Below are 16,569 nucleotides of genomic sequence, written 5' to 3' on the forward strand. Positions count from 1 at the left end.
GTAGGCTAAGGCCCTTCAGGGCTGTAGTGTCATGGGGTTAGGGGTTAGAGTCTATATTACCCGAGTTTCGACTATCCGAGGTTCCGTGTTATACGAACATCTTTTAACTCTACAGAAGTGTTCAAAACTCTTCTCCTTCGAGTGCTTGGTCGATCGTCTGTCAGCTATGAAGAGATACATACAATCCTCTGTGACTGCGAAACCGTCATAAATTCTCGGCCATTAACCTATTTGTCCGTTAACCCATCCGATCTGGCTGCTCCAACTCCAAACATTCTTCTACACGACATAGAAGAATTAAGAGTACCTGAGTATGACCAGTTTAAAGCGACTGACCTTTGGAAAAGGCTGAAGAAGAATCTCAGAGAAAGATTTGGTATTGAGTATTTAGGTTAGTTGGAACAGCAAGGATAAGCCATATGATCTCAAACTGTAAGAAAACGTGTTGATTGGCAATGATGACACTAAAAGAATGGGCTGGCCACTGAATCGAGTTGTTGAGCTGGTTAAGGGAAAGGATGCCATTGTTAAGAGTAGATTGTGTCGTCACTGCTTCAGGAGAGCTTATAAGGCCAGTTCGTTGAATCTACCTCCTTTACCCACATCCCTCTTCCAGCACATCTCCCTAACCCGCCCGCGTAACCCTCTATGTGGCCCGCCCCATCCCTTCAGGGTGTGGAATGAAAACTACTACATCATCATCAACCCCTTAGAATTCGAGTTTCAACCTCCTGAGGATATCCAGGAAATCCGAAAACACCTAAGAAAAGACTTTGTTCCAGGTGAAATGAAATGGCGTATGGCTTTTAGTGCCGGGAGTGTCCGAGGACATGTTCGGCTCGCCAGGTGCAGGTCTTTTCATTTGACACCCGTAGGCAACCTGTGCGTCGTGATGAGGATGAAATGATAATGAAGACGACACATACACCCAGCCCCCGTGCCAGCGAAATTAACTAATGATGGTTAAAATTCCCGACCCTGCCGGGAATCGAACCCGGGACCCCTATGGCCAAAGGCCAGCACGCTAACCATTTAGCCATGGAGCCGGTTTGCTCCAGGAGAAGACAATGTAACCGAAAATCACGAGACAGGAGCATGTGACTCTTCTACCACACGTGAAGATGGTCCTCAAGTTTCACAACAGGCAGTGAAAGTGACTCGTCTGGGATGATTGGTTCAGAAGCACAGAAAGTTAAATTTGTTATGTGCATTAATTAATATATTTCTCTTGTGTTTATGTTATTGAATTTTGTCATTTTTGTTTCAGGACTATAATTTATTAAAGTGGAAAGGTATGATATGTAAGTCATTTCATGTCAACATTCATTTGACTTACGTGGGAGGATGTGGTGCGAGATCAGTGAGTGTAACCTCTTTGAATCTTTTTTTTTTTTTTTTTTGAGGACTCTGTTTTTATCTTTGGAAGAACAAAAAAAAACCACATTGTTAGATATTACAAATTTACAAATCATTGCACACTTCTGAAACGATTGATGTTAAATAAGTTGTAGGAAGTGTTTAGCAGCAAATGTAGTCTATTTGTAATTTTTCCAACAACAGTTTTTCAGCAACTATCCATTTTATACTAGTTTCTGCTTATCCGCTGTAGTCTTCAATCACTACTGATCTGCATTTAGGCCAGCCTTTTCTTAAATGACTGCAAAAAATTTGGAAATTTATTGAACATTTTCCTTGGTAAGTTGTTCCAATTCCTAACTCCCCTTCCTATGAACTAATAATTGCTCCAATTTGTCCTCTTGAATTCCAACTTCATATTGTGATCTTTCCTACTTTTAAAGACACCACTCAAACTTATTCGTCTACTGATGTCATTTCACGCCATCTCTCCACTGACAGCTCGGAACATACCACTTAGTTGGGCAGCTCGTCTCCTTTCTCCCAAGTCTTCCCAGCCCAAACTTTGCAACATTTTTGTAACGCTACTCATTTGCCGAAAATTACCCAGAACAAATCGAGCTGCTTTTCTTTGGATTTTTGTCCAGTTCTTGAATCAAATAATCCTGGTGAGGGTCTCATACACTGAAACCATACTTTAGTTGGGGTCTTACTAGAGACTTATATGCCCACTCCTTTACATTCTTACTGCAACTCCTAAACATCCTCATAACCATGTGCAAAGATCTGTACCCTTTATTTACAATCATATTTGTGTGATTACCCCAATGAAGATATTTCCTTATATTAAGACCTAGGTACTTACCATGATCCCCAAAAGGAACTTTCACCTCATCAACGCAGTAATTAAAACTGAGAGAACTTTTCCCATTTGTGAAACTCACAACCTGACTTTTAACCCCGTTTATCATCATACCATTGCCTACTGTCCATCTCACATTATCAAGGTCATTTTGCAGTTGCTCACAATCTTGTAACTTATTACTCTGTACAGAATAGCATTGTCTGCAAAAGCCTTATCTCTGATTCCACTTCTTTACACATATCATTTATATACTGTATATAAGAAAACATAAAGGTCCAATAATACTGCCTTGAGGAATTCCCCACTTAATTGTTACAGAGGCAGATAAAGCTTTGTCTACTCTAATTCTCTAAGATCTATTTTCTAAAAATATAGCCACCCATTCAGTCACTCTTTTGTCAAGTCCAATTGCACTCATTTCTGCTAGTAGTCTCCCATGATCTACCCTATCAAATGCCTTAGATAGATCAATCGCCATACAGTCCATTTGACCTCCTGAATCCAAGATATCTGCTATATCTTGCTGGATTCCTACAAGTTGAGCTTCAGTGGGATAACCTTTCCTAAACCCAAACTGCCTTCTATCAAACCAGTTATCAATTTCGCAAACATGTCTAATATAATCAGAAAGAATGCTTTCCCAAAGCTTACATGCAATGCATGTCAAACTGACTGACCTGTAATTTTCAGCTTTATGTCTATAACCCTTTCCTTTATACACAGGGGCTACTATAGCAACTCTCCATTCATTTGGTATACCTCCTTCACTAAAAATGAGAACAAAATGCAAACAATAATCGAATAAATATTATATGATACTATATCCCAACCCATTGTCTTTAGTATATCCCCCAAAACCTTATCAATTCCAACCACTTTTCTAGTTTTCAACTTTTGTATCTTACTGTAAACGTCATTGTTGTCATAGGTAAATTTAATACTTCTTTAGCATTTGTCACCTCGTCTATCTGGACATTATCCCTGTAACCAACAATCTTTACATACTGCTGACTGAATACTTCTGCCTCTTGATGATCCTCGCATACACACTCCCCTTGTTCATTAATGATTCCTGGAATGTCCTTCTTGGAACCTGTTTCTGCCTTAAAGTACCTACCTTGGCCTACAGTAACTCGGATAATGGAGACTACCGGTACTGTATTAAAATTAAAATTTCTGTCACAGAACGTTGAGGGCTGCATGACCGACCGTTTGTTTCAGGGAGTTGTGAAAATAGGCTCACTTATAGGCATTAAGATGATCTTTACTTCTTAGGTACCGGTATGTATTAAGTACCTAAATTATTATCGTTTTGAAACATGCCATAAAGAGAAAGTAAGAATATATGAAGTGTACGCATAAAAAGGCAATAAATAAATCTTGTCCGTTTCTGAAACGCTTCACAATATATAAATAACATTCCTGTCTGTTGCCAGCGCCAATTCAGTCCGGCAGTAGGTACAGCTCCTTTGAGGCTTTACTTTTAAGCATGACTACAGACATAACAGGTCAGACTGCTATCTTAAGAGGACAGAAGCTATTTTTTCACTGGTATGATTTTTCAGCATCTCACAAATAATTAGCATTTAAGTAAAGCTGTGCCCTCTGTATAACATGGAACATCGCACTACATTGTTGGGGATTTCTTTGTAAATATTTCAAAGAGCAATGCAACAGTAACAGCGTACAGAAACCTACGTAAAATTATGTTCTTAACTAAGAGTCAAACATTTAAAATAAATAGAATGCAGACATGCATGGTTTCAGTAAACACATATCGCATGAGAATTTGTCGTCGTACTCCACACATTCTCCCGGTAAATTAATGTATTTTGAACCTCAAATTATTGTTATATTCCAACAAACTAGATTTTTCGAGCCCTATCCTCCCGACTAGGTCATTTTAATCCTTTAGAAAATTGATATAGGTAGACTATTGTATTCATTGATAGGTACAGTGCGTAAAACGTAGGCCTAATATAGAAACAAATTGAAATTTGAAAGTAACGGTTAAGGACAGGATAGTCCAACCCCAAATCTTGTCAGTACAGGAGTTCTAACAGACAGAGCATCTTACATAACCTTATGCGTTGGAGATTGATATTTTCAAGTAGGCGTAATACGAAAACAACATGAAATACGTTCTTCTCTTCACTATACGAACATTTCTCCTTAACTTAGTTGCACTGACCATTGTAAATGTCTTTCCGTCAGAACTTAATTTAGATTCGTACAATCACCGTTCGCTTATTTCCATCTACATGTTGGTATTTGGTGTCTACTGTAGCTGGATCCTGCGTCTACGGTTATAAAAAAAATACGGTTTCTTCGTTCAGGACTGCAGTCAGTCAGCAATACTAAATTCCGGCACCTTGTGTCGAGATCATCACTAGTTAAAATAACATTACGGTATTATTATTTCTAGCCCCGTGAACTTGTGAAATTTGGAGAGTTAATTTCTACTTTAAACTACTAACAGTATTTCGTCACTTAAGGCTATTTTTCTCTATAAAGGAAATTAGATGGGACCGTAAATCCCCTCATTGCATCACTGCTTCAGGCGAGGGAATAGGGAAATATGTACAGTATGTCAGTGGGATTCCACAGCATCAAGATTTGAATAGCTGGTAATTTTGTCTCCATGTTCTGTAAATTGGCAATGTGTTTTTGTGTTCACTTAATTGTTACGAACAGTTAAAAAACTTACCGTCTATATCCTCACGAAATGGGGTTAAATCAAATTCACTTTCAGTGAGCTGTACTTTGTCTTATGCGCATGCGCGCCCGGCTCCCTCTTCATTCCTACAGCTAAGTGACCGAGGGAGAGGGAGGGCAATAAGGAATACACGTCCAGCCAGCGGAGAGCAGCACAAGTACAGCCTTGCGTTCAGAGTGTAGTTTGGTAGTGCGCTGTTTGTGTGTGTTGTGTTAAGTGTCTGGTGGTTAGGTCCATAGAAACCGCGAAGAAAGAAATTACTGGTGAGTTAGTTCTACATGACATTATCACCGTCTTAGCTGTAAATAAAGTAAGACTCTGTGATAGTAAAGACATCGGTATACTCTAGATTTAGATTCTTTGAAGGCTTTTATTTTGTACAATATTTCGTCAGACGCGTATAATTATCGGAACTAGTCAGGGTTTTTTTCTGCCTTTTGTACAGTACATTATGTGCGAGTGTGAAACATGATTCACGATATAACCTGTTGCTTCATAGTGTGTGCGCAAGACAACAAGCACCTCAGCCATTATTGAGAGTGCGTGAAGCACTGCAGCAGGTGGCAGCTGCTAGTCCTTGAAAGAAGCTGCCTTGTCCGACTTAAACATTTCTCACGCGTACTTGCTTCTTCCAGCTGTATTAATTCTAAATGTATATCTGTCATTGCTGATAATTTAGTATGTTGTGTATTTTATGTCGGTGTCCGAAACAATGTTGAAATATGATCGGATCTTTTAGTTATTAAAACGAGAATCTTATTTGTCAACAGATTAAAACATCAACACAATATTTCACGAGGTTTTGTAGATTATACCGTAATCTCTTGTGCATTTCTCCCTTGTTTCGTTGAATATACAACAATGTCAGTTTTGTAGCCTACGGTACTGTTTAAACGGCAGGGCTGATTGAATTTACAATCAGTTCGTTCCTGGGCTTAACATTCTTATGTACTGTACTAGTCATGTGGCGTATTTACTGTATATATTTTCCGTCCTTAGACCCGTGGTTTATAGCCGCCCCTCATATTCAAAGAACGTGCTCATTGGCATGCCTGAACTGATCGTTAATTTGTAATATTCATTTGTAACTCACCCAAAATGTCCTAGAATGTTCGTCTTTATTCCTCGCTCGGCGAAGGTATATCACATCCTCGCAGTCCAGTGCCATTGTAATGTAATTGTTGTTGTTCTGTGGTAATCCACTTTTCCCTGGCGGAAGACCGTCGTTCTACTGAGCAGTTTGGCATCCTACACAAATATAGTAACAGAAGGTACCAGACTGGGTTATATCAACTGTAGGGTTTCATGTCTAATTTTCCGTCGTTAGAATGCTGTAAGAATCAAGCGATTCTTGGGCCATTTGATTTAAACGCTCTGTTTACAAATCGGGTCTCCGTAGCGGCATAAAGGACGTGTTTCATTCATGAAAACGGCCCGTTGCAATTTCCACCGCTCACCACAATTTACTGCTTTAGGCTCGGGCCTGTATGGCCTGCACCTATTGTAAATACGCAACTTGTTCTATGGATTCCAGTGTTATCGTTTTGCTTCCAGTTGTACCAGTAGAATATTTTTCATGTCATCTACTACACGTAGAATGTCAAACGAGATATTTCGTTCTGTCTTCCGTTTTGCCTTGTTGGAATCTGAACAGCTGTAGAAATTTTGACATGTTGGTTTATTTACCAAAACTCGCATAATTTGTATTAATGTCCTAAATTAAGGAACTGAACTCGTCCAGTAGAAAGGATAAGGATGGAAGGATGTAAACTTCGTCCCTGTGAAGAATGGTGTAATGATTTTCTAGATAATTTAGAGAAATGACTCGTCTTCCAGAAAATTGGTATTGTCAAGGCTGGAAAAAATTACCGGTAGGTTAATTGGAAAATTTCGATTAATTGGCGGTAACTTAACCGCCCTCGCACGTCATTGAGAACGTGAAGACAGGTTTTTTTTATTTTTCAGGTGGTTTTGAACTCCATTTTCTCATCTTAAAAAAATGCATTATGAATTGCTGGGAGCAAGAAAAGTGTGGTACGTCTGTGGTACATTTCTATTACAGCTTGGTTCCGTAAGTTTAGCAAGATGCAGTATGGCATGAAGCAAGAAATCTCACGAACTTAGTGAGGTAGTAAATTGAAGATGATTCATACTTGACCTCCACTTCTTAATGACACGGAAGCCCATGACGCAACACTTCATTGCTAGAAAGCTTAATTTATTATGTTCCGGAGCAACTTTTTGCTGAATTACCCCCATGCAGGATGTCATTTCGGTCTATCGCTGCTTTGAAGCTTATTTGGAGAGATCGAACGCCATCACTGCAGGAAAACAGGCCGAGGCATCAGAATGGGCGTTGTCACCTGTCCTCGTTGCTCTGTATTGTGGGTGTTAAAACTGTTCTTACGACGTTCCATTAGACCTGCTGATGTTTCTAGATACAGATAGTCTAATCCATTTTATAAACATAGCCTAATTGTGGGAAATGTTTAGCTTCTTCCCGGTGCTTTGGTGTGAGCAATTTTCTGTGTGGCGTTTCCGTTTACCATTCTCAAATGGCAAAGCATATAAGTGTCTTGAAACTACGTTGATTAGCGTAGAGATTCTTAAGTTATGCTTGCCAGGGACCCACCAACCCACGCTCAGAAGTATTCTTACTTATATAGAAGAATTAAAACATCGTGTAAATCTAACAAATGGGGCACTTTTCTGTGTTGTTACTGCCCGGTTGTGATGGAGACCAGTTTGCTATTGTCTTGGATAGAGCTCGCATATCTGGTCAGAGGGCTGCCACATTCGGTGAAAATCAGAAAACCGCGCAGTTTGAAGTAGTTGTCATGGCGAGCGCCGGATATGATGAAACTGCTCCTAATCTCACTGTCACATTTTAGCTGGACTGCAGGGGATACTATAAGCCCCGACCTGAGGTCTTACGCCCCTAAGCCCCTCTTGCTTGACCTCAGACCAATATTCTAACATCCGAACCAGTGGTCTTTTCTCGATCAATGTTTTTGTCGAAGAACGAGCGAGAGAAATCCCAGGTTTATCGACTCTCGAACAAAAAATGCCCTGCTCTTAATTCGCCGACGTAGGCAACCTGCATTACTTGTGACGTCAGATCCGCACCTTGTTGGATTAATTGCTTGTCTTTTGCGAACGGTGAACGAAATGTTTACCATTTTCTGCAGTAAATAGGCTATGTACATTGTACAGTACTAGTAATTGTACGTTTACTAACAAAGTGGCCGCGCGGTTTAGGTCACGTAGCTATCAGCTTGCATTCGGGAGATGTGGGTTCGAACTCCACTGCCGGTAGCCCTGAAGATGGGTTTCCCATTTTCACACCAGATAAATGCTGGGCCACGGTCGCTTCCTTCCCACTCCTAGGCCTTTCCTATCCTATCCTATCGTAGTCGTATGACTTATCTGTGTCGGTGCGACGTGAAGCAAATTCCTGTATATATTTATGTATATGAACATTTAACCAAACATAAATTTAGAGCCGTGATGACTGGTGACGGGAACATTTATTGAAATAATTGCTTCTTTTTGTTGTAAAAATAGTCTTGGAACTGTAGAGAGGCTTATTTTAAGGAACTATAGGGTAAAGTTTAAATAGCGTTCTACTGTTTCAGACATGTTACCCCGGGACTTGCAACGAGTATTATAATGGGGTTGTTTGGGTCATCAGTCCATGGACTGGTTCGATGCAGCTCTCGATGCCACCCTACTTGTCCTAACCTTTCTCATTTGTATATCGGCTTATGTAGCCGTTCGTAGCGTTAAGATATAATGGCATAACTTCTTAATCCTGTCGTGAAGAGGACTGCTCGGCTATCACAACGTATGAGAAATTGAACAGATGGGATAAATGGTGCAGCTTGTGATCTTTTGTCAAGATATGTTGTAGCCAGTTTAAATCCTAGAGCGCTTCTGCTCGAAATGTCGAGAAGCTCGTTCAACAGGATGGGTATGTTGCATTATGATCCATGATTTTATGAAAGGGAGCAGAGGTATTGGCAAGAACTGAAATGCCTACAGTTTGTACACTTCCAGACACAAGTGGTTGGCTGAAATTGTGAAGTCCCGGAATTGAAACACGACTGAAAGGCAACGAAATTATCAGATTTCTTTCTTAATACACGGAGGTTTAATCTACAAATCACTCTACTCCTAAGTTTTCCTAATATAGCCGGACTAAGTGGCTGAGATGGTAGACGGGTGCCCTTACTACCCCAAGTTGGCGAGTTAGATCGCAGCTCAGTCCGGTGGTATTTAAAGATGCTCAGATACGCCTGCCTCGTGGTGGTAGACTTACCAGCACGCAAAAAACTCCTGCGGAATAAAACTCTGGCATATCGATTTTCCTGTAAACCGTAAAGGTGTGTAGGTAGTTGAATTTATCCTAATATAGAACTACATAAGTGTATTGGATAAGTGTAATACATTATTACGGAGCAATGTAGTAGTTTCCTATAGCAATTGAGTGTGGTAGTTCACTTGCTAATACGTATACAACTCCTGTGCTGGTGTACTAATCTAGTACTGTGCATGTACTTGGTATTCTTTCTCCTAGCTGCTTTCAGTAATCTATGGGCTGGTTTCAAAGCATAGACAGACAGCATGTGTTAGTGCAAGCGAAAGTTTCTCTAAAACAGTTTGTGTTGATGGTGAGAGCCGGCAATTTGTATTTCTTTAATATTCTAACCTCCCCCAACACCATAAAGGGTAAAAATCTCCAGCATGGTCAAAAAACTGCTTTGGCAATCTTGTTCAGTGAGGAATGTAATGGCAAACTACCTCATACCTCGTTATTCCTAGCATCCGGCTTTTTTTGTTCGTTTTTTGTTCTATAGCCATATAACCGTATTTGATGCGATTTGAGGATCCAGACAGCTTACAGGTTGTTGGTCTGTCCAGGACTTGGCAAATTCTACTGTAAGTGCCAGTTTGATTGGGACGCCATTGAGCAGTCCTTATCAACCCAGTTGCATATTGGTAAATGAGCGGATGATAGTGTGTTCCTCGCATTTAATAATTTTATCAGATGTAATTTTAATTATTTAAAAATGTAATTGACCTCCCGTATAGATACAAACATTACCGTACAAACGATACAATACCATGCGCTCATTTTCTTTGGGGCAAAAACCAAAATCCCATGGCACAACAGCCCCGAAGGGCCATGGCCTACCAAGCGACCTGCAAATTACGAGGTGTCGTGTGGTCGGCACGACGAATCCTCTCGGCCGTTATTCTCGACTTTCTAGACCACGGCGGCCATCTCGCCTTCAGATGGCTCCTAAATTGTAATCGCGTAGGCTGAGTGGACCTCGAACCAGCCTTCAGATCCCGGTAAAAATCCCTGACCTGACAGTTTACCCGGAGCCTCCGGGCAAGAGGAAAGCACGCTACCCCTATACTGCAGGGCCGGCCTTTCTTAGAACTGTACATGTTAATCTTTTCATTATTAATACTTAATGATTTAGTGACCAGTATTGTCATTATTACAAATGCTAAATAATACTTTCTTGTTTCCCATTTAAAAAAATAATAAAGCAGACAACCTTGTTCTACTTGTGTTGATATCGCGATAATAGCCATAGGACTTTGTTTTACGCGGCATCCGGATCACAGGGACGTGACTTATTCATTACTAAACTACTTCATGCGGTGGCCGGGTTTCGAACCGTGGTCGCCTTCGTGAGAAGCCAGTGACATCACTAATCTGTCAAGCCGATTTAGATTTTACACTAATTCTTTGCTGTTGAGAGTGCATACTGATTAGCGTAGCCTTCTCCGAATTATTTGCACTTCATGAGGATTTGGTCGGATGCCCTTCTTGACACTAACCCTCTGGAGGGATGTATTTACTATCGTGTATCTCTGATTTGTTGTGTGTATACGACTTGGTGTGTATTAAGACAAAACCCAGTCCTCGATCCAGAAGAATTAATCGGACCGGCTAAACCTCGGCTCGACGATGTAACGAACCTTGGATCGTTTGAAACGAAGGCCGCTGTCCTGACCATTCAGCTAAGCGCCAAGGAATCGGACATACAGGTTTGGTGTACTAGTAATATTTTACCAAAATACGTTCTGTTGAATGTGTCAAATATTTAGGGGACAGGATTGATATACAGTAGCCTACATATTGAAAACTGGTTAGTTTACGTGCTTGTCAGTTTGTCAAATTTCTAATAAAATGTCTTTGAAAGTAATTTTCATTTTGAGCTATAGTGTTGGAACTTTCAAGAGACTAGTGTTTAATGCGGGGACCGGGACACAATATCTTAATACTTGTCAATTTTAGCGTCGAGGTCCCTTCCTGGTTGTGCAGGAACATGATGGGTGGACGGACATATTTGCATCCGGAAACCGTGCACATTTTCTGATATTTGTGTGGATATCCCATAATAATCTTCGTTGAACTAAGACCCTTTGACGTTCTTATTTTGGTGAAAAGTTTTCCATTTAGTGCGTTGACATTTTCTGGTTAATTTTGTCTCCAAACAAGCACATTACAAAATCTTTCTCAGATTAATCGCAACTATGATATACACTGCGGAATTGAGCTGAGGTGCGAACACTCCATATTGCATTCATCCAAACATTATGCCGGAAGTTATCTCTATCTGCTTATAGTCTTCCGCACCAACTGTCAGCTCTGTCAAATTGGGTTTGAAACCTTTATGAAATCTGTCTACTTTTTTCTTTTGCCCTACAGTTCACGAAATCTGAGGCGGGAAGAATAGGGTTTACTACAGATGAAGGAAGCTGGACACCTGTTGTCACAGCTCGTGTAGCATAGTGTGCAGTCTCAAAATATCCGAACACGAAATTGACAGAAAACAGTCTGTCAAAAATGTAGGTAGCTGCATAGGTGACAGACTTTAAAAACACCTTTAAGTTCACTAGCTCAGCGTCCGTACTTCGCTACGGTGAGTGTGAATTTTTATTTAATCTGTTAGGATTTTTTCGACTACTTCGTCGACCAGTGGTTGAGTAATCAACGTGAGCTGTAGAATTATGGTGGAAGAAGACGCCGAACAAACAATATCGTTCAAGGATGAAATTCTATGTTCAGCAGACATCCCCACCTAAGGAGTTTGTAACTAGTTTGAAAATAAGCTGAAACACCTGATTTTCAAATAGCCTCGAAGGTTCGAAAAGACAGAACTGACGCATTTTAGACGAAAGAACTGAAATGTCTATAGCTGAATATGACGAAACTGAAAATATCGAAAACATTCTGAGAAAAAATCTGTTAACGTCATCAAAATGGACTAAAACCTGTGCAACATTCTAATGAAGAAATTGTAAATATTTTCATGGTAATATTTTGTAAATAATAAAGATTGCACAAATATAACAAAGCAATATACACATTTTTAAATCGGGTTAGGACTAACTTTGTAGGCCGGTAAATTGTACATATGACAAAGCAATAACTGCATTTTTTTTAAAGGGCTAACTTTCCGCGTGGTCATGGCGTCGGAGAATCTATGTTTATAAGGCAGGCCCACCTCGAGATTGAGGCACAGTTTGTAGAAGAGGGCACGCGGTCCTTCTGGTGCTAACAATGAGCCTTTGTGCACCTGTTTTTATATTACTTTGTGTTTATAATATTGTTTTGAAACAGTACCACCATAGAATTCTTATATTTTCAGACTCGTCGTTCAGGTACCAAACTGGCTCGTTAAACAGTTCTCTGGAATTCTCATGTTCTGAAACTGGGATATTTTGAGACACCAAATAGAGGCACTTGCTGCGGACATGCGCCAGTTTTTGTACCCCTGTTCAGCATTAATGCATTGCGCTTTTGATAAGTCTTGAAGCAAGAAAATTGAAAAATTATTAGGGTTTGCGAACGTCAGAATAGATGTAATTGATAAACAGACTGAATGAATTATTAGGGACTACGGATATTACTTCTTTACTCTCGTTTTGGAGTGTGGAAAGGTAGAAAGTTTTTTAAAGACTTTCTTAATGCCCAAGCTCGTTGCCCGTGACGATGCGCGGTTTGCAATCTTCATAACGCGAGTGTCATGACTAGGTTAATGAGTATGACCTTCATGTTATCAATGATCTGCATTTAGGGCTGTCGCCCAAGTGGGAGATTCCCTGTCAATGGTTTACATCATATTTACATATAGATACAATTGTTTACCTATCTTTTTCTTAAATATTTTCAACTAACTTTGAAATGTATCAAACATTTCCCTTAATAATTTATTCCAATCCCTTACTCCTCGTCCTATAAATGGATATTTGCCCCAAACTGTCTTCTTGAGTTCCAAACTTTATCTTCATATTATCTTTGCTACTTTTAAAAGCTCCACTCAAGCGTATTTTTCTACTTATATCATTCCATGCCAACTCAACACTGACAGCTCGAAACATGCCACATAGTTGAGAATCTCTTCGCCTTACTCCCGAGTCTTCCCATCCCAAAGTTGGCAACATTTTAGTAACACTACTCCTCTGTCGGAAGTCACTCAGAACAAATCGTGCTACTTTCTTTTGAATTTTAAGAAATATTTTTTTGTCGAAGTCATTCCTTGATCTGTGGAATGGTACATTATCAACCTGCAGATTCCAAAATCATGGGTTCAGACGTGACAGAGGTGTCAGATGTTTGAAGGAAGAAAAATCCATTTTATATTCCATACTGTGCAATATTGGCAGGTAAAAATCTGGCAACATATCCAACCTTGATCAATAAAATCAAGTAATACTCAACTATAAGTCAACCAGTTCCAGTTTCTTTGCCATTTGTAGAGTAAAACAGGATGCTGAAATTGACATGTACAATAGAAAGCCTAAATGGTGTCATATAAAAATGCCTACATATGGTAACTAAGGTCAAACAATCGTTACAATTAGTACTGAAGTTATTATCCCAGAATTGGGATTAATGCTGTTTGGCTTCCTGGTTCATTAGTTGATGCAGAAAGGTCTTATAGGAACGATATGGGATAGGAGAGAGCTAGGAGTGGAAAGGAAGCGGCCGTCGCATTAAGGTACAGTCCCAGCATTTGATTGGTATGGAAATGAGAAACCACGGAAAATTACACTAAGGGCTGCCGACAGTGAGATTTGAACCCAATATCTTCCGAATGCTAGCTCACAGCTGCGCGACCCTAACCACACGGCCAGCTCATTTGGTAGGAAGGTTTCTTTCAAGCCAACAATTTGATCTCTGATTGGAGATGTATGAACTATGTGGTGACGAGATAATGAAACCTGGCGTCGGCGCATAGCCTACTCCTGTCAAATAACCTAAAGGGTCTGCTCAGGACTTTGAAACAAATATTGTCCTGACACAGTGGAAGTGCTGGGGAATCAGTAGCCGCTGTCAAACTCTCTCCGAACAGCGCAGCTTCCTTTTCTTGATGAAGAGTGAACTGGCTGGTTACAAAGATAGGTAATATGATGTTTCCTAGTTTTTCCTTTTTTCCCTACCGCCACCTTCGCACATTTGTGGGGTCTGCGCCGGATCCATTTAGTTGAGTGCGCGCTAGTCGTATTGAAACATCTCTCCAAAAGTCGCCGGAATTCGAACTGGGACTCGGGTTGAGAACAGTGGTTAGCCCACAGTATTATGAAGTTCAACCGAAGTAGTCGAACTACTAAAATCTTGCAGTACCAAGTTCGTTTGAATTTAAAAAATGCTCCGCCTTCTATAAATGTGGCGTGGTGCATTTCCATCATAGAGTGGATGCCTGCTCTGTCTCTAGACACTTATCTCGGTAGGCTTTCTTATGCACCTACTAGATGGGTAGAGAGCCCTGCAAGGATGCAGATATCCGCGAAGTTAGGATCTATGCGGATACAAACTGAATGGCGATGCGGATAATTTTGCTGATATTTTCTAAATGTTTATTAATTTTCACTCGGGTATACTCTTATTTTTGCTTGTGGTTAGGCGACCCTTGTCAGTGGTATGGGATAATGATGTATAAAGAGCCTTGAGACCATAAAGCCATCAATTTGACCGTAACCTTACTGGCTCCTGCCCGCAATTAATGGAAGGAACAAACGTCAATACGTTGGTAGTTTTCGCAAGAGAAAATCCCTCATAAACCTGTGATGGGGGGGGGGGGGTCTGGTACCTGGTATCAGGCCTGTTGTATTAACAGATCAATACCTCGGGTGCATTATATTGTAGTTAAATATTTAAAATATCCGCGGATAATCATTCGCGGATTAAGTGCGGAGCGTATGCGGATAATATTGTTCATATCCGCGGAGGGCTCTATAGATAGGGAGTGTACTGTATAGATAAATGGAATAGACTGTCACTCTGACACTGCGAAACTTAAAAGTGTGAGGAATATATTAATTTACCAGTACAAACGGGCCACGTTCGTTTCTCAAACATAAAAGATCACGAAAAGTTGTTTTCGAACTCTTATTGACACGCCTGTAGGGTTGAACGGATAACGTGAAAGTGAACTACGCCCTTCAAAATAAAATATTGACCCTTCTCTCTCTCATTTAACCCTCAAACACACGTGTATGGGGTGGAATCCACCCCAGGTCATTTTATTTCTTAGTGAAGTGTACAAATTCCTTTTCTGTGTTCTCCCCGCTCTTGTACATTTCTGGCTGGATCCCTGCAGAAAGTCATTCGTACATAATCTATCTTAAAATCTCCAATTAATACAGTAATTCGTATTATACAATACAATGATATGTGGGGTGGAAAGCACCCCGACGCGTGTGTCTGCGTCCTAAGATTTGGCGCGTGTGCTTGAGGGTTAAACTCCTTAGAATACCGGTGGACCATGACAGGAATATGCTACCGTCTGAGTCACGCCTGTATAACAGACAGCGTGGTCCCTATTGACGGTCAAAGTGCACTTTTTCTATCGTGGGTTGAACTTATTCGTCAAAAGCCATCGTTGGATACTGTGTGTCCACACATTCGTGTGAGAAAGCTGGTGAGATCTTTCTTTGCTGGGAAATTTGTGTGGCATTGGCTTAATGTCGAATTGCCGAACATACTGAGTTTGATATCCAGCATGACACCGTAGATGCTGGCCGTTTTAAGTACAAATATGTTTGCCAGGCGCAAGTGATACTGTATTTAATGCAGTGAAATTTTATGTGGAGCACAACACATCGAGCAGGTGGGGTAACGTGACGTAGCAACAGCTTGATTGGACAGTTGAATAGATTACCATTTGACACAGACTGTAGGCCTAATTGTACATTTTAAAACATTATCGTAGAAATCGTAAAAGAACTTGATTTGATGATTTAAGTGTAACCAACGTGCGATTCTTTACAGGCTTCGAGTCGTGGCTAGAAGTTATAGGTATTCCTCATGCAGAGGTCAAAACATGTATTTGACTGATTCGAGAATCTGCGGTACAGCCACAACGTGAATCCCATCCCTTGTATAACGATGAGCCATTGCTTCCTTTTTTATGATACGTGCTTGGTTACTTAAGTGCAGTATTGCGTAACTCGTCTTGTGGCTATTTCTGCGCATGACAGGATGGTCTTCAGGCCGCAGTGTCGGATGAATAGCTAAACCTGGATCGACTACTTTGTTTATAAGAGTTTATAAAAATATTCAACTGCGAACTGATGTTGATATAATACACGCCGGGCTGAGTAGCTC

At 40.4% G+C, this 16,569-nt stretch overlaps 1 protein-coding gene across 1 annotated transcript in view; it reads left to right on the top strand.

Moving 5' to 3' along the window:
• The first annotated feature begins 5,046 nt into the window (after nt 1-5,046).
• Nucleotides 5,047-16,569, top strand: part of Tsp66E (Tetraspanin 66E) — a 233,056-nt gene continuing 221,533 nt past the window's right edge. Inside the window, exon 1 of the mRNA XM_067136947.2 lies at nt 5,047-5,200. The gene's annotated coding sequence lies outside the window, so the exon portion shown is untranslated. The remainder of the gene's footprint in view (nt 5,201-16,569) is intronic.

This window comes from Anabrus simplex, chromosome 1, assembly GCF_040414725.1.
Source record: "Anabrus simplex isolate iqAnaSimp1 chromosome 1, ASM4041472v1, whole genome shotgun sequence".
NCBI classification, from domain to species: Eukaryota; Metazoa; Arthropoda; class Insecta; order Orthoptera; family Tettigoniidae; genus Anabrus; species Anabrus simplex.